We start from the raw sequence: 25,273 nt of genomic DNA, 5'->3' as shown, positions 1-25,273 counted from the left end.
GTGAGTATTAAATAAGATGACTGACCTCACATAGGACTGAGAATACAGTGGTTGCTCAATAGATGTGCTTCCCTCCCTCTCTCTTCCCCCATCTGTGCCCTTTCTGAAGGTACCCATTCAAATTTGTTTTTCTGTTTTTTATGTATTTTTGAGAGACAGAGAGAGATAGCACAAGCAGGGGAGGGTCAGAGAAAGAGGGAGACACAGAATCTGAAGCAGGCTCCAGGCTCTGAGCTAGCTGTCAACACAGCCTGACGTGGGGCTCGAATCCACGAACCGTGAGATCATGACCTGAGCCAAAGCCGGACGCTTAGCTGACTGAGCCACCCAGGTGCTCCTGATGGTCCCCATTCAAATTGTTGACTTCTGCATAGTAGGGGTTAGGATATAAATATTACTGTGTTTAAATAAGTCATCATTCATTGAAGACCAGTAATTCTCAACTGGGGAGTGATTTTGTACTTGAAGGCACATTTGCCGAAGTCCAGAGATCTTTTTGGTTGTCACAGCTGAGGGATGGAGGAACACCAATCCCTCAAAGAATTACCCGGTCCCAAATGTCAGTTCTCTGTACTTTACACTGGTGTTTATGGTTTATTTCTCCACTTGACTCTAAGTAAAAGAAGGGCAAGATTGAGAAGGATGTGACAGACTGTGGACCCAGATTGAAACAGATTGGAGGACCCGCCTGCCAGGTACCAGGATCCACTTACTCTCAATAGGCACATTACAGATGGTTGCCAGCTTAAAAACAAGTGCTTTATCAGATACTCGTTTCTAGATTAGTTGTTTAGCCACTTAACAACAACAACATCAACAGGCAAACAAGCAGTGTGGCAGAGGCCTGGAGAACTGTGGGTGGGAGCTAAGGAAGACAAGACCGATGTTGAGAGGGGGCGCTGGGCGTGCTGGCAGATGCCGTGGTGGGGAGCTAGTCACACCATGCCAGCGGCGTGGGTTTCATCCCAAGAGCTGTGGAGACTTCTGTGTATGGAGCCCTCGTGCTCTTTATTGTTCTGGACATGCAGTTTGTGCGTACTTTGATTGTTACTTGTATCTCGGTGCCATATATATTGGTAACTCAGTCTGTTGAACTGAGCCTTATTATCATCTTTGCTTTTATATGGCACAGAGTTATACCAATAAAGGCTTATTAGACAGATTTAGCAGCATCTCAAAATAGTTCTCTGCTTTTGAACAGGTACTATTCCCAACATCTGTTTCTGATGCGGTTGATTAGAGCTTGAAATGCATCTTCCTGGTTTTCTAAATGATCAGTTTTCAGGAAACCTACCAGAACTCATAATATTGCTGAGCTATCATGCTTAGTGGTTCAGAATGGGGAATTTCTCAGCAAAAGGGAGAGAGGAAAGAATTTCCATTGCCTTTCTTTGTCGAAAGCAGACTGTCAGCCAGTGTGATCTTTACCCTTTTCCTGCTCCCCCAATGTGTACTGTCCCTTGCCTTTTACTTGGAGCTTCTATCCAGGAGGCTCTTAGATCATGAGAGTGAGGCCTCCATGTGGTACAGGAGGGGCTGGGGGACTCTTGTCCTGTTGGCCACTGGAGAGTCTGACCTGGCAGGTCATGGAGGCAGTGCCGCCTTGCTTATTGTCAATTTTACTATTTTTTTAAATTTCTAGCATCGTTTTGCTTTTCATCTTTTTTTTTTTTTTTATAAATAATGGCTCTTTCTTTTCCCTTTTAAACTTTACCCAAGAAATGCATTGGTTTATATCAATGGACACTGTTTCTGAGAATATTCAGTCTAGTTATTGGGTCATTCTTTCATGACTATTGCTTTTTCACTTCCGCTTAATGTACTTTAAGGTGCCTTCTTAAATCTATAGTCCACAAAAATGGAATTTTCAATTTGTGATTACATTCCTCAAACTTGAATCACACTTCGTTTCAGAGGAAGTGATCTTTATAAGTAATACAGTTTTTAACACGAGAAACCATAGGAAACCATGCAACAAAAATATAGTATGTTTCAAGAAGAATACAAAATAATACGGCTATTTTGTAATAATTATCACATGGTTCTGTTCAATTTTGTCCGAGCCACCTTTGTTCTAATAAGGCTGTCAGCTTCTTGAGACACACACCCCTTTTTGTTTTAATGCGCGGTGCCTCGCAGAAATGGAAAGGTCTGTGTGTGAGGCATGCGGTGCTAACTCACGGTTACTGCCCGAGGCGGGGGAGAGAGGTAGATCACAGCAGTGAGTGCAAAACAGCCTGGGCGTCATTGTTCATCATTGGGAGCACGTGTGACTAGTGCTACTTTTACTTTTCTACAGCTATAAAATTTAGGATCAGTTTGTAGGTGTGAACATTATGAAAGCAAGTTTAACCTTTGGTTTTCAACATTCTTTTTTTATAGCATGAGACTACTAAAGGTTCATTCTATAGCTGGCTGTGAGTTGCTTTTCTTATTGCTCAGAACTTGAATAAGTAAATGAAAAGGTAATCATTTTACCCTTAGTTATGCTAATTTTCCTTCAGTTTAGAGTTTTGAAATTGTTTCTTTTTGTGTTTCCTTTCCAGAAAACACGAGGTCATTCTCTCATTTCAGCAGTTGGGTGTAACTTCAGAGCTGGGAAAGAGCATTTTCAAGGTATTCTTGTTATCTGATATTTTCTACATTCTCCCTTAGTCAAGCTTACTTTCTACAGGCGTCAATAGATTATTTGGGGACTCGGCATCATAGGACTGCAGGCACAGCTTTGAAGTTGAAAAATCTCAAGAACATTAGCTTGTGCAGTTTCAAATTTAGCACCATGGATTTTTGCCCTAGACGGTGACACACCAATGGTTATGCTTTCCATAGTGTGATGTTTCGCTTTGGTGATGGTCACAGCCCTGGCTCTGCCTTCTAATGCCAGTGGGACACTGGGCGAAACACCTACCCTGTCACTCTCTCTACTCATCTTTCAGATGGGGATAATCATTAGATAGATAGTCTAATGGGTTTGTTGAAGGAATTAATAGGATACCACAGTATTCACCACTGTCACCACCACCCCAAATGAAAATACATGAGGCTGTATTTACTGTTACTATGATGATTGGTGTTAGTAGTCTCAGATAGTGTTAATGAAAAAGTTATGTCATATTTCTTTAATGATCTTGGGTCAACTTGGAACAGAACCAAAGTCAGGAAAAAAAAAATCATCCAACCTAAATAAAGGACAGGTTAACACAAAGACATTCCTTGTTTAATTTTCGCAATTAGTTTCCAACATGATTATCAATTTTTATAATGAATCCTGGACTTTGAAGTGCTATGTTCACCCATTTAAAAGATTTACAAACCTCAAACACTGTGACCTGACTGACCCCCATCCATTATACATCATTATCCAATTCCTCTGTGGGCTAGAAAGAAAGGAGTACATCTGGCCTGAATGTTCCCAATCTCTTTACAGAATGAGTCTCGTATAATAGGCCACTGTCTCTTAATTAAATCTTTCTTTCAAGTTGTTGAGAATTTCTTTTTCTTTCAGAGTAACCCCTTCCTCTTAGGAGACAGGGAGCAATTTCAGGGTCATTTTGGTTCCCCTTCGAGGTCTTTTCTAAATATAACTACAGACCCTGGAAAACAGCCTGCCTTTTGTTAGTTAACTTAGTCTAAAGAATCAGTGCATTAAGAGCTTTGATTATCCACACTCCAAAAATGCCTTCCTCTGATCTCACAACATTTGATAAGAATCTCGATTCGGGGATTACATACTTTCTCTAATGCACACCCATTTCCACTGGAGCCACTTGCCTCGCTCATTTTATTTGTGGGCCTGAAATGCAGAACGTTTTCCAGTTAGGCGGAGTTAAAACTTAACTGAAGAATCTATATATTCTAGACTAGGTCTCAGATATTTCTATACCAGAATCAACCTCTTAAGTTTTGGGAAAGCATTGTATTGTGTGCTCTGTTTTTGTACGTGTCTGAATGCTTAAATTTTACTGAGGGTTTTTTTTTTCTGTCAAGTTTCCAGTGTGTTCTCTGCCAAATTTCTGACCCCAATGGTTTGGTTATCTTCATTTGTATATCCCAAGTAGCTCTCAAAATTAATATGGATTCAGTGAAACATCTTCCCCTGGCCCCGCCTCACTTGCCTTCTGCTTCCTTCTGCTTCTGGAATCAATATTTCAATTAAAGGCATCACTGGCAACCTGCCACTCAAGCCAGAAATCTCTGACCTGGCATTGCTTCACCCTCTACGTTCATTCCATACCAGATCCTGGATTTAAAATAATATTTGAATGTTCTAAGAACAGGGACGGTGCTTGATGAGGCCATGCGTTAACTGCCAGCTGCCACAAATGCTCGCTGTAGATCTGTTTCCAGTCTTCTGCTCTGCCCCGCACCGTCACCACATGAGCTCTGGCCCTCAACTCCGCATCAGTCTGTTGCTAGAGCAAGTATAGCTCCCTTCCAACAGACTGTACCGATTCTAGGTACCCGGGATGCAAATTTATAACGTGATTTCCTGCTCAGTGACTTCTGTGGGCCCTTTGACCTTGAGAATGGATCCAAACACTTTGGTGTGAGCCCCACAGCTGGTTCTGTGCACCCCACGTCCCGGCCAGTGCACTGCTTACCTTCCCTTACTTTGATATCTCTGTTTCAGTAAGATGGAATTTCTCAGGATACCCCAACACCCGAATGTTCTTTTAGGCCCCCAGGCCTTTGCACATGCTCTTCTCACTTCTGAGAATGCCCTTGCCGCTTCGTGCAGTGCATCTTTCAAGATCCATCTCAGTTTCAAGGTCCTCTGAGAAGCCCTCTCTATCCCCCAGTATAGCTGGGCTTCCACAAGTTTTAAGTTGCATCTCTGCTCATAGTGTACTTAATTATCCTCTTGTATGTCAGACCCTCTTACACTGAGCATGAGGGTAAGATTTAACTATAATACAAAATAAGATAATATTTGTGAAAAGTAATCTCAAGCTCTGCTTTTCTCTAAATATAAACATTTTTTTTTATCAACACTAATGTTCCATTTCTATTTTACTTTTCATATTCATGCATTAAAGAAGAGCCACTAAAACGAATCTATGGCCCTTTTCCCTCTGCTGCTGCTAGTAGGACTCACACAGTGACTACATACTTTTGAAACTTTTAACTGCTTGTCAGTTCCATCTTGGACATAGATTTGGCCAATATCCTCACCAACTTTGGTGATGATAGTAGTTACTTTTATTATATTTGAATTTGAGATTCAAAATTTAAATTACACTCCCCATTTTCAGGCTTCTAATGTGCCTTTGGCTTAGAAGTGTTTTTAAACTTAGAGTTGTTCTTTCCACTTCTCAGGAAGACCAGCAGTGAGAACAAACAGCAGCAGTAACTACTTGGTGAGACACGAACCCCTAATCCAAATCAACAAATGAGTGTGTTTCTTGAGAGACCACAGTTAACACAATTAGCCAGAGACTGCATCTTTGCAGAGCCAGAGAAAAAGAAAGGGATTCATTTTTAATGCCGGGCAATTGTGAGTAGGAAAGCAAAAGCCTTGGCTTTCTGGAGTGGCTTTGTAATCAAAGGTTACCACAGGCCTGTCGGAACTGTCAACAACCATCATCCCTGTGAAAATAGGTTTAGCTTGTTGGGTGAGTGCAGGGCAAGGAACTGATGGCTGTAGCCCGCTTTTATCTCTTCTTGGATTTTTGGCTCACAAAGATGATGTTAATTGCAGCATACGCTGTTAACTTTATGTTTTAAATGAGTCAATTAAAAAGAATTTTTTAGGGGCGCCTGGGTGGCTCAGTCAGTTAAGCCTCAGACTTTGGCTCAGGTCATGATCTCAAGGTTTGCAGATTCAGGCCTTGCAACCGGCTCTTTGAATTCTGTGTCTCCCTCTCTGACCCTCTCCTGCTCATGATCTGTCTCTTTCGAGAGGGACAGAAAGAGAGGGAGACACAGAATCCAAAGCAGGCTCCAGGCTCTGAGCTCTGAGCACAGAGCCCGGCCCGGGGCTCAAACCTGTGACCACGAGATCATGACCTGAGCTGAAATTGGACGGTTAACCAACTGAGGCACCCAGGTGCCCCTTAATCAGTCAGTTTTAATAACAACCTGCTTGTGCCCTGAAAAATGTCCAAGAGTAGTAAGAAAGAGTTGACTATAAATATGTGGTACATTGTGAATCTTGGCTTTCTCTAGACCGGTAGTCAACAAAATACTTGGTAGTCCCTCTGCTATCCTTATACCTACATTTATTATGTGTGTGTTTTCTGAGTTATAAAAGCCATATTCACTATAGAAAATTGGAATACAAAGCTCTCTTAGGAAGGAGAAAAGCTTCCACAGGAAGCTTTTACCCAAAGAACCGTCCTCCGCATCTTGGCTGATATTAGCTTTATAGAGTTTTCTCCAAGCAAACATTTACTTCTCAAAGGCTTATGAAAAATTTTGCACACACAGAATTCCTAATATAGCAAGTTCTCCTGCACTAATAATGCCTGTTCACAAATTATGAAGATTTTGCACTGTTGGCTCATTCTCTTTTTTTTTTTTTTTTTTTTTTTTGCCCTTTCCCTTCCTCTCCCCTTGGGAAGTATCCACTAACTACTTTGTAAAGGAAAAGGGGCAATTCGGATACACTTACAACCATGGGAGGCAAGTGCCTGCTTGGCAGTTTCACATACCCTCACTTACCTTTTATTAGGGTGCAGAAAGTATGGGTTTACACTCAGTTCTGCATTGTGCTTTGGGGATAAGTAGCCTTAAAGCTCAAGTCTATCACGTGCGAGATGGATATTGATTTTTCCTCTTAAATCAATGTTTCCCTAGAGCATAGTTTTATTTATTCATAAAGCTAAGATGATGTCTGACAGGAATTACAGTGGTGTAAATCTGTGGTGCGGGCACAATACGAAGAGCTTTTGTAAGACTCAAAAATCGATGATGCTTGAGGGTTACTTCAGAAGCCTGAAAAAGTGCATTTTTTGTGCTTCCACGTGTGAAAGGAAAATTTCAGCATATAGCTTTCATTCCTCTGTTTTTTGTGCCACTTCTCAAATGAACCTAAATGAAGTGTAACTAAAATCAGAACATCAGGCTGGATAGAATCAACGCCTACGCGACGGTCCCTTGTTGACACCGAGTCTGTCAGCTCGCTCTTGAAGGATGTGCTGGCCCTCTTGATCTAAACCCAGTCATTTGCCTCATAGTCCAGGGACCCCAGAACGTGGGTTTTTCAACACAAGGGGCAGATAACAGGAGTGTGTTCACTTTTGGAGATACTTTCTTCACTTAGGAATACTTTTGACTATGTGGTGGTATTTTAAGAATATATTACAGGTCTTTTGGGGCGCCTGGATGGCTCACTCAGTTAAATGTCATGATCTCATGGTTGGTGGGCTAAGGCCCCACATCAGTCTCTACACTATGACAGTGCAGAGCCCACTTGGGATTCTCTTTCTCTTCCTCCCCCCAAAAGCCCTTCCCTCATTCTCTCTCTCAAAAATAAATAAGCTTTAATATATATATACATGTGCATATATATATTAAATAAATGATCATTTTCTGCATAGCTAGGCTGGATAAGTCATGTGTAATTCTGAAAGTATTCACTTTTTGTTCATATACGAGTGTGGATATTTTTATTCTGTTCTAAAGTTTTTAACATCAGCTGGGTTTTAGGAGATTAAAAAGACTAGAATGTCACCATCTGGAATTGTAGATACCAGTTTTCTGTTGGCTGTCTGATCTTCTAGCACAGTAGACCTGACTGGGGAGTCAGATGACCTAGACACTCGTTTCACTGTTTGCTCCTAGCTGCCGGGTGACCCAGCAGTCACTAGAGTTTTTGTTTATCGTGTCATTTTGTTTGTTCATTTAAATAAAGGTAAGTGAAGGTTTGTGAAATTTGTCAGCATTCACTTGACTTCCATCATCTGTATATCAAAACTTTTTTCTTTCCTCTTTAAAAGTAACTAGTTGTAGGGCCCCTGAGTGGCTCAGTCAGTTGAGCATCTGACTTCAACTCAGGTCATGATCTCACAGTTTGTGGGTTTAGGCCCTGGGTTGGGCTCTGTGCTGACAGCTAGTTTAGAGCCTGGAGCCTGTCTTCAGATTCTGTGTCTCCCTCTCTCTCTCTCTCTCTCTCTCTCTCTCTCTCTCTCTCTCTCTCTCTCTCTGACCCTCCCCTGCTCATGCTGTGTCTGTCTGTCTCTCGCTCTCTCAAAAATAAATAAAACATTTAAAAAAAAATTTAAAGTAACTAGTTGATATTTAAAAAAAAAAAAAGGAAGGAAAGAGGAGACAAAAGAGAAAAGAATGGCTGATTGAAATGAGGATGATTTCTTCACGGAAAATAAAGCTTTTTCCAGTTTCAGTGGTCCACGATTTTTTGTGAAAAGATTTCAGATGATTAGCTCAACGACTGAGCCACAGTTTCTCTAGAAACCTCAGAGCCGCTGAGGACACACCTTACATTTAGAGACTGGATGTTCAGCTCGTGCTCTGGCCAGGTCTCTAGCTCCCAGGGGGCCCCAGTCCCCCTCCAGAGTTTTGGGAGAAGCTCTGAGACACTGTCTTTTTGGATCTCACCTGTTTCTTGTCTCCTGGTAGCAGCAATGAGAAACTCTTCAGAGGAGGGTTCTTGGAACTAGAAAGGAAGGGATATAAAACCGTTCACTGTGGTTGCCGTCCACAGCTGGCCACTGTTGTTTTCCTTTACCCACAGCCTTAGGCATTGATAGGACCTAATGGCATATCGGGGTTACAGGGTTTCTTCCATTAACCCCAAAACATTGCTGTTCATTTCATGAGTGGATGGCCTACTTGGCAAAAATGAGAAGATTCTAAGAGCTACTTCTTGGCATACTGAGGTTGAAATCTGGTCGTCAGCTGAATCCCGGGTTGCCTCATGTGAAAGGCACACTCCAGGGCCTGCTGGCTTTTGGACTCTAACCATTATATTAAGGCTATTTGTTATGCATTCTAAACACTTTTTCACAAAGTCCTTCAAAGTCTTCTTGATATTCCTCCAGTATAATCGGCTTCATAGTCTTTAATGCTACCTTTTTGCCTTATCTTTTAAAATTAATTTTGCTTTCCTCTAGGAAGCTGACTAGGAAGTCATTCTTTGCCCTGTGTTTCAGAGTCCTGTGGGCTCACCAAATCAATGCTGGTCACCAAGGGTGTGCTAGGTGTCCCAGCTTGATGGCCCCGCATCCAGGTTGTTAACACGTGGTAATTCGGAGTGGGCCCCTGGGGTGAGCTGTGGTTCCTAGTGAGCGTGACGTGCTGCCCCGGGGTGCTGCGGCCCTTCCTTCTTGGTGTGCGCCTCATGCGAGTTATTCCCAGAGCCTGTCTCTGATGGTTTTAACTATGAACAATCAGAAAACAGGGGGAAAGACAGGAATGTAAAACTTTTTCCTGTAACTTCCTGTAGGGGAATGACCACAAGGCTGAGAATTCTGTGACACTGAAATATTTCCTGGTGGATTGGCCAGAAAATATAAAACTCGAGATTGGCCAACGAGGGTTTGCTGTTTCATTAACATATTCCTTTGCCACTGCCCAGTAAATGCCCCATAGCACACAGGCATGCTACCAATTTTAATGTTTAAAATTTATTTTTCCTCATTTGAATATATACAGTTTATAAAATGTGTATATACAGTTTAAGGTATTGTTAGGCAAGTATTAAGCCTAACAGGTTATGTTTGCAGAAGATAAGGGAGATTTAATATTTAGTTGAGTGTGTTCTTGAACTAAAGAAACCCTACTAAAGAAAGATCTCCTGTTTACTTGAACTGTAGACTTTTGCATCTTTAGTATATGGGTGTGATGTAGGCTGCAAACAGCACCTCAGACAGGAAGCCAACTGGTGATGGTGACGAGTGTGGCCGCTGTGACAGATGACTGAGGCTTGTTAGTTCAATTGTAGGGAGTGACAATATCAAATTATCGATGGCTGATTTCAGATTGCTCTGTTTTATAATCTTTTTTATATAATCTGATGAATAGTTTAATATTTAAAGATTTCATGTGCCTGAAACACAAAAAAATGGTGAAAACTGCTGAGTTACAAGAGTAAATCATGTTTCTCCAATTTGCCATGTGACACCCATTCCCATCGAAGGTAGTTTTTTATAGGCTGAAAGCTTAGAGGATGGTTCCATATCTCAATTTACATGTTGCCTTCTCAGGGGCACCTGGGTGGCTCAGTCAGTTAAGCATGTGACTCTTGATCTTGACTCAAGTCATGATCTCATAGTTTGTGAGTTCCAGCCCCGCATCAGGCTCTGCTGATGGCATGGAGCCTGCTTGGGATTCTGTGTCTCCTTCTCTCTGCCCCTCCCTCACTTTCTCTCACTTTCTCTCTCTCTCTCTCTCTCTCTCTCTCTCTCAAAATAAGTAAACAAACGTTAAAAAAAAAAGTTACCTTCTCAAAAAGGACTTCCCCAAGAAGCCATAGCTCAGGAATCCAAGACACTCTATCAACTTCTTTTTCCTTTACTATTTTTTAGAGGTTTATTTATATTTGAGTGAGCAAGTGTGAGTTGGGGAGGGGCAGAGAGCGGGGGAGACAAAGGATCTGAAGCAGGCTCTGCACTGACATCAGCAAGCATGATGTGGGGCTCAAACTCACAGATCTCATGTGAGATATGATCTGAGCTGAAGTCAGATGCTCAACCGACTGAGTCACCCAGGTGCCTCTTTCCTTTACCTTTTTAATTTACTTTTCCCCATGTGATACTTTAGTGTTAGTCTCTTTTGTCAGTCTTCACCTACAAAGAAGTAAGCTAAGACTTCATCTGTTTTGTTTATCTTGTATCCTCAGTGCCTAGAGCAGTGCATGGCGTTTTGTAAGCACCCAAATGTTCTGGATCTTTCCCTCTTGCTCATCTTTGAGACCATGTCATCATCATTACCTGGAAGCAGAATTTACTGTCACCTCCTCTTGCTGTGGAATTCATGTACTTGAAACTCTGTGTTTCTGTAATTAACCAGTTGCTGCTTACTGGTTGTGGCATCTGATTTGCACGGTAATAGTACATCTGTGTGTTAATATGATAGGCATTTGAGGCAAGTGAGTCCTATCAAGTTTTCCAACCACAAGATATAGCTTACAAAAGATTTTGAGAGATAAACACATACACATTGAAGAATTACCTATGCACTGGCATTAATACTAAAGGTCAAGTGGCTAAATTGCTCTGCTTTGATGGTAGATTCAAGCAATGGCTTGCTGTAACTTCCTTTTTTGGTAGTGTTATTTAATTTACCCCTGTGAATAACTCTTTCAGAAGGAAGGGTTTCATTTTTGGAAACATTCCACCTCTCCACCCCCAGCTTTAGCCCAGAAGCCTGAGTCTGATCTTGTTATGTCTGGGAATATCGATTTTCTCCTAATGGCTGTATTTTACATGATAATGAATCCAGTCTTTTTCTACAAGTCTGCTTCATTTCTGCAGAATAGATATAAATTGGAACATGTATGAATTGAAGTATTCTTTCAGGCGGCAGAGAGGCTGCTGTAGAGCCTGCGTACAGTTTTATAGGCCCTTGTTTCAGGTTAATCAAGGAGCTGTTGGTTCTGTGGTCATCAACAGTAATGGTTATTGGACAGTTTTAGGTGGACAGAAAATAGATTTTGAATTTCAGGGCCTTTACTACTTATGCTTACTTCCTGTCTTAGAAAGGTCAACATCTTTTACACTTTGAAGTAGTAACCTCTTGCACATTAGTTACCTTGAAAGCATTTAATGACACTCCTCACTGATTTTGAATAATATGGAAAAGTTGTTCCAAGTTGATCTTAGCTATTAATACAGAAAAGGCAGAAAATTAAATTAGCAAGAAGGTGTATTAAAAGCCTGTTGTAAATGTTGTAGTCTCTCAGAAATCTAACCCTTAGGGCACCTGGGTGGCGCAGTTGGTTAAGCATCCAACTTCGGCTCAGATTATGATCTCATGGTTTGTGAGTCCCAGCCCCGTGGCAGGTTCTGTGCTTATAGCTCAGGCTACTTTCCCAAAAGATGCAAAACGCCTTTCATTTTTAAGGGACGGACGATAGCCTATGAATGGAATAGCAGGATTCTTAATTTTTACTTTAATTTTGCCATCAACTTGCTGTGACTTACCTAAAAAAAAAAAAAAATCAGTGTGTAAGAAAAACATTCTGATACTACGATGTTCTTTGATTTATATAAGAATAACCTCTGCAGATTAATTTATAAGTAAAGTATGCTAATTAATAGTCCATCATCTCAAAAGTACTCAGCTCTTGGGATATTTATTGATTTCTGTTTTTGAGCTTTATGAGAAGGTGTCTTAGATCCCTGAAAACAATGGGTGGTTTAAAAATTTTAAGAGTAAGTTTCTCTGGGTAAATAGTTGGAAAGACTTGGCTTCTCACTAATGGACACAATTTTGAGTTTGGATCTAATGCCAGTAGTCTGGGGCAGAAACACAAAAATTTACTTGCTTAATTTGTGCTAATAATCTAGTCGCTTATTCTTTTATTAAAAATTATTTTAATGTTTCTTTTTTAGAGGTGGGAGAGGGGCAGAGAGAGATGGAGACACAGAATCCAAAGCAGGCTCCAAGGTCTGGGCTGTCAGCAGCAAGCTTGACACAAGGCTCGAACCCACAAGCCGTGAGATCATGACCTGAGCCAAAGTTGGGTGCGTTTAACCGACTGAGCCACTCAGGTGCTCCTAGTCTTTTATTCTTTTCAAAAATAGGAAGTTAGAAAAAAATATGTAGGCTTTTGAAGTAAGATAAATGTGTTTTTTGGAGGGACCTGTTTATAGATCCCAGTTTAGCTTTGGAGAAGTAATAGACTCCTTCAGGAATTTAATGAGCATTCTAGACTGTCTCTGAAGGACACATGTACAGAAAGCCTTGCACATAATTGTAGGCAGTTTACGGACCCTCCCAAAGTTGGCCAGGGACCCTGTGATCACTAGGGCCCCAGGTAACAAACTCTGACTTGCACCTTCTAAGTAGAAGCTGATGCTTCGTTTTTGTGCTGTAAATACTGGTCATGTAATCCCTGGCATTAACCTAGCACCCAGGGCATATTTGAATGTTTCAGTGAGTTTCATTTAAACGGACACAGTTTATTTAGTTCTTTATCAATGGAGTCTATGTTTAAGATGTTGGCGGTTATTAAAAAAATAGTTATGAAAGCTATCTATAGTTATATGGCATAATTATAGAAATAAGCAGACACTTCAAGTGTTATGAATGCTGTTTGCCCTTATATAGCCTAATCATTCTATTTTCTCATGCTGTGCCTTCTTGGCATTTCTTTAATATTGAAATACTTCATCCATTTCATGGGTAGGGACAGTTCATCCTAGGGTTCATATGCATTTAGAAAAATTAAAAACTGACTTTAGCAAAAATTGATAAATATTTTTAATAATCTAGTATGTTTTGTGTGATTATTGAACTTTTTAAAAATGGAAAAATAGTATCACTGATAAAATAGAATATAAAAGTTCATTATTTTTACTTAAATTCCTTTTTCTTTTTAGGTTAGTGGCTTCTCTTGTACTTCTTAGTACCATATATGTATATCCCTATGCTAGCCATTGTTTCACATGTCAAGGAAAAAAGTAAAAATAGATTCTTACTGAACTGCACAGAAATTGAAAATTACACGTTTTCAAATTCATATCATACAAATTTGCCTTACATATATGTTCTTTCTAGGTGATCTTATCCAATCCCAGGACTGCATTGTCCTCTAACTTAAGTTGGCAAATTGTGACTGACAGTCCAAATACATTCTGACACCTATTTTTACAAAATTTTATTGGAACATAGACACACTTATTAGCTATTGTTTATGGCTGTCTTTTTGCTGCCGTGACAGAGTTGAGTAGTTGGGATAGATCATATGGCCTGCAACGCCTAACGTATTTACCGTGTGGCCCCTTACAGAAAAGAGTTGCATGCCCTGATATTGCTCATTACTTCCAACCTTTCTCCTGAGATCTTAATTCCTAAACTTAGCTATCCCCCAGATTCCTTTACCCCCATACCATGCATCCTTCATAAAATCAGCACTCACCAAACTGAGTTCTTCCTAGGTTTATTTCCCACCCTAATCAGTTGCTCTGAGTTTCCTGTCTCAGTTAATGGTACCAGTACGTGCCCAAGGAGCTTCTCTGCTCCTGATCTGTCACTAAAGCCAGTGCACTGACTATTCAAAACACACCAACACCTTGCAGACAGTAATCTAGCCTTTTAAGTAACAGTGCTTTTCATTCTTATATTCTCAGGCCCCACCTGCAATTAGACTAGAAATTCCTTTTATGGCCTTTTAGAAGTTGCCGTAAGATATATTCAGTGAGAAATAATTTTTGGAATGTTTTCAGGAAATAAGCCATGGAGATATGGGTCCATTTCTGAACTTCAGATACTGTGTCACAAATAAAGATTTAGAAGTGCTAGGAAGTCAGAATATTGTAAAATGTGTACGTTTATTATTTGTATATACTGAAGAGAACATGACTATTTGATTTGCTGAGTTGGAACTTGAAAATAATTGATTGATGTTTTGGGGGTGCCTGGGTGGCTCAGTCAGTTAAGTATCCAACTTGAGCTCAGGTCATGATCTTGTGGTCTGTGAGTTCAAGCCCCACGTCAGCTCTGTGCTGACAGCTCAGAGCCCAGAGCCTGCTTCACATTGTGTCTCCCTCTCTCTCTGCCACTCCCCTGTTTGAGTTCTTTCTTTCTCAAAATAATAAATAAACATTAAAAAAAGAAAAGAATTTATTGATGTTTTAAAATTAAATCTTCTTTATGCAGGGCCTCGTTGGCTGGAGCATGAGGAGTGAAAACTAACATTAGATTACCCTTTTTTCTAGTTCATCCAAAGAACATATTCAGATAAAAAATGCCTTTCTATCCTCATCGGTATTACTTGAATATTATTTTAAAGCTCATGATATTAACTCTGCTTCTCTTTTATGAATTTAAAATTATGCTTATAATAACTGAAGAGGAGCATGGAAGAGCATAGTAAAAATAAACAAACTTTGAAATGCAAAAGGATTAGTGGGGATAATAAATATCCACTCAGTATTTTAGCATTTTTGATCTTGGCATTTGTTTTATCTGGCAAATATTTTCATAGTGCTTTAATTTCACTTTCTCTGTCAGAACAATTATGCAGGAGCAGTCTTTGTGTTCAAGAACAACAGAAATGTTTACAGCATTTAAGTCAAAAGCAGAGGTCATAAATTAATTCTAATCCTCTGAGCAAAGACATTAGCCTTTGTGTAACATTAGGCTTTGGGCTTGTTCACACAAAATAATCCCAAGAATAATAGTTCCCCGTGCTGAACAGTGATCTTAAAGATTAATATTTTTCTTTGGTTAATGATTATGTAATACATTAATAAGCTTCTCCAAATACTTCCTAAAATTTTAATTATCTGTAGACTTTCAAAGCTATATTTTGATCAGACATGTAAAGAAGCAATGTAGCTCAATTACTGTCACGTTAAGGATGATGTTACATTCTGATTTAGAGAAAAATGCCACCCACCATCAGACTTCAGAATAGCTGAAATAGCTGAAGGAAAGCAGGTGGTTGAGGACATTCTGCTAAAATATTGTCTCAATACCCTGTGGGTCAGGCAGTCTGTGGAGGTGACTGTTGGCGCTGTTACTCTTTCTCTGTTCCGTCCGCCGGTGGTAGTGGCACCCCTGGGACCTGCCGCCCGAGCTGGGGGTGCCCCACAAAGTCTCATTACAAGGTCCCCATAAAAATCACTTTTAGGTCTTCAGTGAATAGGTTTTAGCAGGTCGATGGTTCCTTCCAGTCATCTTTTTCTCAGAACTAGGCACTGCAGGTTCTGTCCCAAGCGTGCCTCGATAGAGATTGGGTAGCCCTGGATGATCTCCTTAATTCCACTTAACTTGAGAGGCAAAATTAAACCCCACTCTCTGAAAGTTGTAAGGGGTAGGAATAATGTTTGCGGAGCACCCGGCAGCTGATGCATACTTCGGAAACTGTGGTGGGAGTGGTTGTCTATGTTACAATAATAGTAATAACAGCAACAACAGTAACAGTAATCACAGCCATATTTGAGGCATTACACTCGTTAACGGTACATCTCTGGTTTTCTGGTATCGGCCTCATCACTCACTAGTGCTCTTGTGAGCTGAGGGAAGGAAGAGTCATCTCAACCTTTATGCATAAACGGGTCTTCCCGGATGCCGTATTTTCTGTCCTATGAGATCATGACTTCATATTGAGAAAAATGTGCTGACATCATGCAAATATGCGTAACAGCATGGTTTTCTAAAAATGAAGATGAGGAAACTATTTGCCTCAACAATGAAGACATGACTAAGGATATGAAAATAGATCATATTTTATAATTTAAAAAATGGCATATACAGGCTGAATATGATAAGTTGGGTTTTAATGTTCATTGGTGTCTTTATTTTTCACAAAATTATTTAACTTTATAACAATTATGACCTGTCTTAAGAATGAAAATAACCTTCATTTATTCATTCCGATGAGAACATGCATTCCACTTTCCTAATGACAGGTTTGAACATGAACTCTGGAATGAAATAATTTTGTGTATTAGTCCTCCTCTGCTGTTTATTTTTCTGGGTTGCCAAAATCTTGTCTGTGTCCAGTAAGCCAAAGAAGGTGGGAAACAGTTAACAGAAGATTTATCCAATTAATTAAATACAAATAGGGAAATGGCATAAGTCGATGTATCATTCTGTAGTAATTTATGTAGCAATTTGGGACCTGATGGTTTGAAAAAGCTTCAGTAGTCTTTAAAAGGCAGCTGACACTGATTTATATAAGTTAAGACTTCATTTTGTTCTCATTTTTCCTTCCCTCTTATCACATCTAACAGGGACTCTAGAGCGACTGTGTTCAGTTTACATAAGAGAGCCGTGCCCTCAGGCACCATGCATGATACTTGGGCTTGTGATAACCTTGGCATCACAATCATCTGCCTCAGCATTCAGACACTATCAGGGATAGCTTACAGATTGGCAGGGAAATATACACTAAGATATAATGCTATGTTTCTTAAGAGTTTTTTAAACCGTGGGCGGGCCTTATCTCAAGACAAGGAAAGTATAAGGCAAACAGAAAGTTACGGTCCTCTAGAGGAAGAAGGTGGTGGAAGGCACGAGCAGGTACAGCACATTTTGGCACACCTCTCTCCTCGTTCAATTCCAGAAGATTGATAACCCATGACGGTGTGAGGCGGAGGCTTGTGTTTCTTTGTAGTGAGCACATGCTCTATTGTGTTCCGGCCGCTGATCAACAAGAGTGAGGCTACACTTGTGGGGTCCGCTCGTGGCTGATTGACGAGTTACCCCCTTTCCTTCTTTCGTTGCTTCAGTGGGTTTCTCTACGTCATGCTAGCTTATCTTCATTCCTGCCTGGCGGGAAACCTGTCTTAAATCCAAATGTATTTACCACTCATTGATTAATTTATGGGCAAAGATAGATAAAAAGGCAACAGGGAAGCCATTCCTTTTCATTTCAGGACTAAGCATGGGTCTTCTCCCTCATATTTTGACATTTTATGACAACTGCACATATGAAGAGGCAGCCTCACATTAAAATTGTGGCTGGAAAACTGCAGAGTGGCTTCCTGTGATTTTAGATCTGTGAAAGCCCACAGGGGAATGTCAGAAAGGGTCTCCTCCAGCAGCATTCCCATCACGGTTCCTGTGAATGTTTAAATCCAAGTTCGTTTCCTTAGATAAATTTTGACACTTTGGTACATGAATGAGGTACATGAATGAGACTAATTTATGTGATTAAATTCTCATTCATTTGATAGAAGATTAAATGCTTCATTTAAAAATGCCAAAGGATACTTTTAATTTGGAGTCTCAATTTTAATTGAAACACTGTCATTTGAATGTGAGCATTGAGGAGTAGCAATGAAACATGTTTTTAATTTCTAAAGTAAATGATTAAGCTGTATTAATTTTAAAGCAGTCTTCCCTAGCTAGTTTAGAGGAAAACATTTGCAGGCTTATTTGTGTTTTTACCCATATATAAAATAAAAATAGTACATTGAACGTGCCATATGCATGTTGATAGCTGGTCCTATGTCAAATAGGATGACTTGTGGAGACGCCAGGGACCATCTATAATCTAGCACCAACGTGGGTTTTATTTACCCAGTAAGTGGGTGCTCAGTAACCATTGATTCTCCAAATGAGTGATTAGCTGCTGGGAGTCAGCAGTCCAGAATGGCGTACCAGCTCTGCCAGTTCTTAGGAATATCACTGAACCTCTCTGAGCCTCCGTTTCCCCGCTTGTAAAGTGAATATGACAATATTTACTCTGTTGTTTCAGGAGCATATTGTGAGAGTTAAAGAAAAATGTGTGACACATCTCTGTAAACTGGAGAGGGCTTTCTCTAAGTCATCCTTACTAGCATTACTGTTGCTTTACAAGACGGCTCGGCTCGTTAGCATTCAGTAAATGCACATGTAAGTAAAAAAAAAAAAAAAAAAAAAGATTGTGTGCCAAAAATAAAAATGAAGAGGAATTAGTAATTTATCACATTAATTGACCTCTAACGTTGTATTAAAACACTTTATTTTTGGCATCATTGTAATCACTTCTGTATTTAATTTACTATTGTTATTTTCTGGAGGCACACAAACATACACTTAGACAACCAAATCATTATTCCCCAGTAACATTGCACATTAGTAGCTTTGTATGTCTACGTGAGGCTTTTTATGTAAGAGTGGGCAAAGGATAGCATATAATATGAAGGTATAAGGTCTAGGTATATGAAAATTTGGCTTATGATGGATTGCCATTACTGCTTCGGAAATTAGGTATGGATATACCTCACATAAAATTCACTCTTAGATGTACTGTAAATTTAGTGACAGGGTTTTGATGAAATGAGATCTTGAGGGTTTTGATGAAAACAACCAGCCTATGTCTTACCTTTTATTCTCTCTTCTTGCTCAGTGTGCTGTTAAATTTATTCTGCAGGATCACAGTGTTTAGCATACATTAATTGCCCATGTTCACTTTATGCTAACACTGCTAAGTGATACCAAAAATGCATTAATAAAATCGTAACTATTAGCTAGATTCACAAGTATTATGGTCCTATGTTTTGTTTTTAATCTTCTATATAAATTGGATGATGTATTCCTGGTTAACTCCATCTGAGCCTATTTTTACTATACGCTGGGCATTGTGGTGAAGCCCTGAGTAGTAAAGACTTAATGAGACATGACTCAAGATTATGCCCAGGCAGGGATATGGGACACATCCATTTTTAAAGCCATCTAATCAATATATACATACTTATATATATGAATGACACTGGAGTCTTTGATAAAAACCACAGTAGTGACACCTCTCAGACCCTTCCAAGTTCTGAAAAAATAAGCGCTAGGATAAAATAATTGGCAGGTAAGACTTAAATATCATCTTTATTACTAGTAAAGGCCAGGTTGGAGTGCAGGCTTTATTTGTTGTACTGATAGTGAACTCCAGAAGTAAGTACAGGCCGCACTGGCAGGGACAGGCGTCTCTGTGGGCCCAAAGGAGCAAACTCAAACTATGGCAAGAAGATCAGAGGAAAACCCATCTTCCTAGAGGGAGATGGGAGTAGCTGAGCCTAGGATTCCTCGTTCATCCTTCCTCTGATCGCCCATGAGATAAGTCTCTCCACCTCCTCTTCAGTGGAATTCATGAAGAGGTTGAAAGAAAGATCCAGGAAAGCCCCAGAGTATTATCTACTTGAACTGTGTAGAGAAAGGATTCCCTCCCAGTACAGGAGAGATAAGGTAACACTTGATGCCAAATGAACTGAGCAGAATCTAAGAACAGAAGGAAAAGAGTACACCTTACCCAGAAGGACCTTCAGGGCTTGGAACTAAGTGGTCAGAGGGAGAGAGAAAACTCCTGCTGGCATGAAGGGTATCGGCAGAGGCACGGGATAAGGAAGGTGAATTAGTGCGGAAAGGAGGTCACGCAGAGCAGGGAAGTCTCTGCATAGGAACTGAGGAGCCTTCAGAAGTGGCACATTTGAGGATTTCTTTGTGAATGTGTGTGAGAAGTGTTGTGTTTATTTTTTTAATTGCATTGAACTCTGAGAATGTTTTGGGGTTTTTTTCCACAAATTTGCGTGGTTCTCTCTAGAACTTATCTTGACTAATTACATGTACCTGTATGCTTTCCAGATATGTCTTGAACTTGGCGACTAATCATCAGATTTCAGTAGCAAAGAGTATCATTTTTGGGGTGTGTGACCTATATAAGGACATGTTGCAGAGCGAAATTATTCCCTCCCTTCCTATGATGAACATTTCTGTGGTTACATTAACAGCACCCTCTAAAATAGATTAAGTTCTGAGATAGTTTTCAAAGCTGAATTTGTAGTGTGTGTCATTCTGGGTGGACCCAATGGAATCCTGCTCATTGAGTCATGCTCAAATACATTCATCAGCCAATAGCCTTTTGATTTTGAAGGGTTGTTTTGTTTTTTTTTTATAGTATACATTTCTCCAAAATAAAGTCCTTAGAAATGGGGCTTCAAAGAATAGTAACAATCAGTAATGGGATCATTTATTACATAGATTTTGTTATTCCATGTACTAAATCACATTTGCTCCAAAACAGTGTTAGTTACTAAAAAGGGGAAAAAAAAGAATCCCTTTAGCACAATGAGATTCTAAGATGGCGGTATTCTGTACCCTGCAAAGCGGTTGTTAACTCTTCCGCTGAATGCTCTGGGAGGGGAATGGTGGGAGCAGAGAGCACTCATTAGTTACCTTTTCTTCTTATGTTTATTATTTATTTTTGAGAAAGAGAGAGAGCGTGAGTGGGGGAGGGGCAGGGGGAGAGGGAGACACAGAATCCAAAACAGGCTCCAGGCTCCGAGCTATCTGCACCACGCCCGACATAGACCTTCAAACTGAGCTGAAGTTGGCCGCCTAACCAACTGAGCCACCCAGGTGCCCCATACCCTCTCTGTCTTCTAGAATTTGAAATTCCACTGGAGAAGTATGACAGGCATTTGCATTATAGGTGGTATATACAAATAGTATATGAATAAGCACCAGGATGTCTGCTTTTTGTCATTCTTTGCCTTGTTTATTCAGAAAACTTATTGAACAGTTGAAGATCCTGTGTTCTTTTGCCCAACATCCTGACAAATGCTACTGTCTTGACTTAGCACAGAGGTCATTGGCTTCACCACATGACTGATTTCCCCTCCACTATCTAAAACTTGGTAGATTTTAGTAATTCCCTTCTTGGCTATCATTTATCATTTTATCTTAGTTTTCTCTCTGTTCTTATATTTATTGAATTAAATATATCTCTGCTATGATACAGAGGGAAAGAAGAGAGACGTGCATACTTTAAGGCAAAGGAAAAGTTCTGAGGCCTAATTAAGTTGCTCTATCTTGGCAACAGGCTGGTCAGAGTACATGGGCCTGGTGTGAAATGTCGTGGTGTCGTTTTTTTCTTTAGGATGTTGTAAACATTACAGGGTATGGCTTGTGTTTTTCTTTTTCACTAGTGTGGAGGATTTATTTTATCTATGCAGATGTTTGGCAACTAAAGAGTTAACTTGTTTTAACGGCAATTTTTGCAGACTGGATTGAATTCAATGTATCATGCCTTTTTTTTAAACAGCTTTAGATATTATTATTCACATGTCCTACAGATCACTCATTTAAACTATACGGTTTCGGGGCACCTGGGTGGCTCATTCAATTAAGTGTCTGACTCTTGAGTTGGCTCAGATCATGGTCTCACATTTTGTGAGTTTCAGCCCCATGTCGGGCTCTACACTGACAAAGAAAAGCCTGCTTGGGCTTCTTCTCTCTCCCTCTTTCTCTGCGCGCCTCTCTCTCTTTCTCGCTCTCTCTCTCTCTCTCTCTCTCTCTCTCAAAATAAATACACATTCAAAAAAATAAAAACTAAACTATCCAGTTCAGTGGCTTTCAGTATATTCAGAGTTTTGCAACATCATCATAATCAACTGCCAGGCATTCTTATAACTCTGAAAGTAAACCCCTCATTCCTTCTGTCACACAATGTCCCCATCTTCGCGCATTCCCCCCAGCCCTAAGCAACCACTGATCTATTTTCTGTGTCTAATGAACCACTCTAATGAAGGAAGCAATCATCTGAAGTTTGTAAGTGTGATGGATTGAAAGAATGAATCTCATCAAAAATAATAAGCCTGAAAGCAGTCACATATTCATACACAGAAAAGTACTCCTTGGCAGGTATCTGTTGTGTGCATTGACCGTTTGCAGTGAGCCCTGACCTGCTCTACTCCCCTTCTTTCAACAAGACATGTTTAATAAGATAAAGCCTATGATGAATTACTTACAGTCATGGCACTGTGCACTGGTTACCTAGAAAAAAAATCCCCTTTTGGACATTGTTTATGTAGGGACTTTACTGCTAAGGTAATGGGTCTCCCCTCAAGGAGCTCACAGCAAAGAAGAGGGGGATGTGTGTGAACAAGTAGGTACAAAATAATGTCTAAATACAGCACAGGAGGGACTCACGGGACAGTCAGATATGCCTGGGGAGCCTGCCTGGGGGGGGGGGGGGGATGTCCGAAACAGCTCCTGAAGGAGGTGGCCCTGGGAGACCAGCTCAGGCACAGCAACAGTGCGTGCAGGCACGGAGAAGGGTATTTAGGTAGAGGCACCGGTGTGTTTGGAAGCAAGGAGGTTCAGAGTCAAGGAGGTGGGAAGCATTCTTTGGGCGTGAAGGATAAGGCAGTAGGGTGTTGTTCACAGGAAGGTTTGGAAGGAAGATATGGAGGCATGAGAGGTGCTGTGAGACACCTAGAAGGTTGAACTTGGCCAATTGTATTCGTTTCCTGTGATTGCTCTAACAAAGCGTTACAGACTGCATGGCTTAGAACAATAGACATTTAGTATCGCACATTTCTGGAGGCTCGAATTCCAAATCACAGTGTTGGCAGGTTCACACTCGTGCTGAAACCTGTAGGGGAAGGACATTTCCTTGCTCCTTCTAGTTCTGGTAGCCCCATTCTTTGGCTTGGGTCAACATGATTCTGCTCTCTGCCTCTGTCTTCACATGATGTGTTTCCTGTGCTCCTTCACATTATCTTCACCCCATGCATGTCTGTCTCTGTGTCCAGATTTCCCCTTTTTGTAAGGACATCAGTCATATTTGGATATGACCTCATTTTAACTTGTTTACTTCTCTAAAGACTCTATTTCCAAATGAAGTCAAATTCTGAGGTACTGGAGGTTAGGACATTAACATCCATTTTTTAGGAGAGAAAATGCAACCGGTAACACCCACCAAGCATTAGAGTGTCACTGAGGGAATTTAAGCAAAGAAGTTTAGTGACTATATTTGCATTTTAGTAAGTCACTTGGTCAGCTGTGGAGGGTGAATACAAAGGAGTCAAGAAGAGTTAGGAACTGTTGACCTTGTCCAGGCAAGAAGTCTTATGAATCTTGGATGCCTGATGCAGTAAATGAGGTGTTACTTTATTCTTCTCTCATCAAATTGAAAAAATGAAGAGATCCACAAATCCACAGCATTGGAAAGCCAGGCAGATGCACCATTAGCAGACAGAGATAGCCAACTATGCCAGAAGGTATTAAGATAAATTAATCTGCTTGGTGGTGAAACCCAACAAAACAGAGAAGTGCACTCTTTTTTATAGCTGCATAGACAATATATCAATATAGCATTGGCTTTAGGTCAGTGAGGAGAGGGAGAAATGAGAAGTGCACGTGCCGGTTGACCCATCAATTCCATGTCTATGAATCTGTCCTATCAATATCCTCTCTCTCAACCAGAGATATATATGCAAGAGCAATCATATAATATTGTTTCTAATTGAGAAATACCCAAAACAATGTAAATATCCATTGGCATGGAAATGCCCCAATATAGTCTCTCCAATACCACGGGAGGCTCTGTAGGTATTAAAAGAAAGACGATAACTGTCAGGGCACCTAGGTGGCTCAGTCGGTTAAGTGGCCAACTTCAGCTCAGGTCATGATCTCACAGTTCGTGGGTCTGAGCCCTGAATTGAGCTCTATGCTGACAGCCCAGAGCCTGGAGCCTGCTTCAGATTCTGTGTCTCCCTCTCTCTCTCTCTGCCCCTCCCCTGCTCATGTTCTCTCTCGCTGCCTCGTTCTCTGACTCTCAAAAATGAATAAACATTAAATTTTTTTTAAATGAGATACTCTATATGTGCTCAAATGAAAAGTTCTCTAATATATAGCAAATGAGTACAATGAAACTGTTGAACACTGCCTAGTGTAGGGATGCTTCATGTTACCAAATATGTAACAAAGAAAGAAAAAAAACTTTTAGATTTTTATATCTTTTCAGGCTCTTTTAAGTGTTTAATCAATTCTAAGTGTGCTTACCTGGAGGATCAGAAATGGGAGTAGGGCAATAAGGTGAAAGAGAACTTTCATTTTTCATGGTAGGTTTTTTTGTGTGTGTGTTCTGTGAACCTTTTCATTATGCAGGTATTATAACAAAACTGAAAATTTACTGTAACAAACGTTCAGGGAGGTAGAACCCATGAGACGGGCAGTAGGTGAATGTGGTGAACGGCAGGATGGAAGGGAATGGGAAGTAGGAGACCAAAGGGAAGGAGTAAAATGGGGAGGCATGAATTCCACACTCCCCAGAAGCAAAAGGTCAACATTTTAAAGAGAGAGCTGTGTTATTTTTTTAATAAAATAAGCAAACAAAAAAGATAGACGGTGTGTGTCTTACTACTAGTAAGATGTACGGGCTACAGTTTGAGAAACAGGATTTCTGCGTCTTCAACTACAGCTGGCAAAGCGCTTCACCATGGGAAAGGAGAAGCGGAGCACCGTGAGCTGAGAGTTGGTTGCAGAAATTAGTGTCATCCTCAGAACTGCTTCTCCTGAAGAGTGTATGAGGCCACCAGTAACTGAGTGCCAGCCACCGACTGATTGCAGATAAAATAATAGACTAGCGGAGATGGGCACATATCTGTGGAATGGGAAGGAAAACTTGCCCCCTTTAACTCATGCACTCCTCTCACCTTTCCCTCCTTTTTCTCTTCCTCTTTTACCCTTTCCTCTTTTTCATGCACACACACACACACACACACACACACACACACACATGCACGCACACACACACACACCCATACACCCATGCCTGTGATACAAATCTGCCAGATTGAAAACAAAAAGAAGAGGAACTAATAGAAGACAGTGACATCCAAATCAGATAAGCAACTCCATACAATGATAAGGAAAGAGATCT

General features: G+C 40.4%; 1 protein-coding gene across 2 annotated transcripts in view; it reads left to right on the top strand.

Moving 5' to 3' along the window:
- PAG1 (phosphoprotein membrane anchor with glycosphingolipid microdomains 1) overlaps window positions 1-25,273 on the top strand; it is a 131,940-nt gene that overhangs the window by 42,671 nt on the left and 63,996 nt on the right. For both annotated transcript variants that reach the window (XM_029923962.1, XM_029923963.1), the window contains exon 2: window positions 2,547-2,616. The gene's annotated coding sequence lies outside the window, so the exon portion shown is untranslated. The remainder of the gene's footprint in view (window positions 1-2,546; window positions 2,617-25,273) is intronic.

Source organism: Suricata suricatta, chromosome 15, assembly GCF_006229205.1.
Source record: "Suricata suricatta isolate VVHF042 chromosome 15, meerkat_22Aug2017_6uvM2_HiC, whole genome shotgun sequence".
In the NCBI taxonomy this organism is placed as follows: Eukaryota; Metazoa; Chordata; class Mammalia; order Carnivora; family Herpestidae; genus Suricata; species Suricata suricatta.
Note: the sequence above shows the minus strand (reverse complement) of the source record. Positions and strands in the feature narration are given on the sequence as shown.